The sequence below is a fragment of the Condylura cristata genome, unplaced genomic scaffold (genome assembly GCF_000260355.1).
Source record: "Condylura cristata isolate star-nosed mole 26May11 unplaced genomic scaffold, ConCri1.0 scaffold00031, whole genome shotgun sequence".
Classification (NCBI taxonomy): Eukaryota; Metazoa; Chordata; class Mammalia; order Eulipotyphla; family Talpidae; genus Condylura; species Condylura cristata.
The window spans coordinates 17,033,996-17,036,676 of record NW_004567132.1 but is presented as its reverse complement, the minus strand read 5'-3'; positions in this window follow the sequence as shown (position 1 = coordinate 17,036,676).

The following is a 2,681-nucleotide window of genomic DNA, read 5'->3' as shown; positions in this document are numbered from 1 at the left end:
TTTGGGGCTTCAGGGGTGTCCCTCTCTCCCTGTCCTCTAACAGAATTGAGATGCCCTATAACAAGACCAGAAAGGGCAAGTAGATGAAGAGGATAGAAGCAGCGCATGACAGACAGAAGCCAGGCAGTGTTGAGAAGAGGTCAAGAGAGGCAAGAAAGATATCCGAGGGCAGAGCATATCAGCAGACTCAGGAGCAGTGGACACGTCAGCAAAGGGCAGGCTGAGCTCCAAAAGAGGACATACCCTAACAGGGCTCACATTCTAGCAGCCATAAAGGCGACAGTCTGTATCACCAGGAGTTCCTTAGAGTGAGCACCTTAGAGTTTATAGCCCTGCTTATATATGCCTTTTCTCCCTGGACCCCCATGGCAGCTCCAGAAGGGAGATGCTTATACCCTATGAAGAAACTGAGCCTTCAAGAGTCACACGGTAGGGAGTAGCAGAGCCAGCCACAAACAGAAGCTTCCTGACAGCACAGCGATGTTTCCTTAACACACTGATGCTCAGCAGGGAGGAAGTGGCGCCAGTAGGGAGCCACTGGCCTCATTATTTTGTTCTGTTTTTACTTTAGACTGTTTAGAGTAGGAGAGATTCAGATTCGAGCATGTTTGTAGATTGAAAGGAAGGATTTTGTCCTTCTGAAAGAGGATAAATAACTACATAATTTAGTTCAAAATAATTTCAAAATACAGACAAGTTGTAAGAAGAGTAAAAAGAATTTGCTCATCTCTGTAAATCAGATTCTTAATTGTTAACATTTGCCAGCTCCCACCATTATCATTGCTTCTTTTCTGATCAATCTGAGAGCAAGTCTAAGACACCATGCCATTCACCAGTAAATATTTTCAGTGCATTTCCTCAAAACAAATATTGTTCTATAACCTTTGTGCAACCCGCTCAACCAGGAAATTAACACTGATACAACAGTAAGGTCTGAATCACACACCCTATTCAAATATCTCCAAACTGCCCAATGTCGTCTTTTTCTTGCTAACGCAAGACCATGCATTGCATTTATTTATCTCATTTCTGAGGCTTATCTTAATTTGGAACATTTCCCAATTCTCTTCCTGTCTTTGGTGATCTTGACAGTTTAAAGAGTACAGGTCTCTGATTCTGTAGTATGGCCTTCTACAAAGTGATGTTTCCTGAGTTTATAGACTCAGGAATTCTCAGCAGGAGTACTACATACAGGAAAGATTTTCCTGAGTTCTCCTCAGTTTATCACCTTAGGAAGCACATGATGTCAGCCCATCTCACCACGGTGATGCTGGCCACTGGTCTAAGTGGTGTCTGCCAGTGGCTAAGTGGTGGCTTCACTATAAAATCACCATTTTTACCTTTGTAATGAGGAGTACTTTCTGGGAAAAATCTCTGAAAATACTCTGATACCTTTTTCTCCATCAAAATTTCACCCACCAGCCTTAATATTCATTAATGAATACTGTATGAATCAACTCTAATAATTAGCAAATGATAATTTCTCTATTTTCATTACTCCATGTATATATAGCAGAAGAACTTTCTCTTCTCTTTATATTTATTTACATATGTATTTATTTATATCAGTATGGATTCTTATTTTAGTCAGTGGTTTGTAGACTATTACCATCATTATTTTGATGATCAACTTTGTCCTCAATTTGGTCAGTGAACATTCCTTTAAAATTGATTCTGTGCCTTTTGGTCATGTTTTCATCATATTTTGAGCATTTAAAAAAAAGATGTATTTATTTATGCATACAGAATGGGGTAGAGGCCAGAGGTACAGGAGCAGCGAGAGGATTTATCAGAGATGGAGTGGGAAGCAGAACAGGCCGACTGACAAAGTACACTGCTGAGGGGAGCAGCGGGCAAGACAGGAGAGGTCTGGTGGGCCATGTGGGTCAGCTCCCTGGTCAGAAGCAGCTGTGACTAGCTTCATAGTGCTGTGCTTTAACCCATGTGCCACCAGGGAGGGCCCTCTTTGAACATTTGTTTTTACTACCAAGCACTACAAAATGTCTTGGGCTCATCTTGTACTTTCTCTGGATTAGGGGTAGGAATGAGGGGCAGCCAGACAGCAGAAACACAATTCTGATCACACAGAAGTCACCCCTCAAAAACTTGCTGATAAAGATTATCCAGCTCACACAACACCCACTCTTCATGGGCTGCAGATAAGTGATTGTATCATGACTCCTCCCTGGGTCTTGTTTTCACTTGTTCAAGATTTATAGTCCAGTTGGCTATGTCCCCATTTGTTTCCTAGGCAATGTAACTATCCATGGGCTGTGAGTAGTGGAGGGAAATGGAATGTCCTTCTCCAGCTGCCATAAAGAGTATAAACCTCTTTATGAGCCTACCAATAGTGTCCATAGTAGGAGATTATTCAGGAAGAGGAAGATAATTGAACACTGGATGACAAATGACCCCTCTCCCAAATATCTATACATAAACAATGGAAAAGTCAGCAAGTTTATGCAGCAAATGAGTGGCATGCTGATAAATACTTGTCTTTTATCAGTATGCTCCAAAAGAGGGATCTCTGCCCAGGGCACTGTGAAAACAGGTCCCAGGGGTCCCTCTGGCCAAGTGAAGTTTCTAGAACAGCCTTGCCCTCAAGCTCACAGTGTCCTGGGGAAGATGACACCTAACCTACTATTGCTCTGTTGTCTGGTAGTGGGAGCCCAGGATGGGGT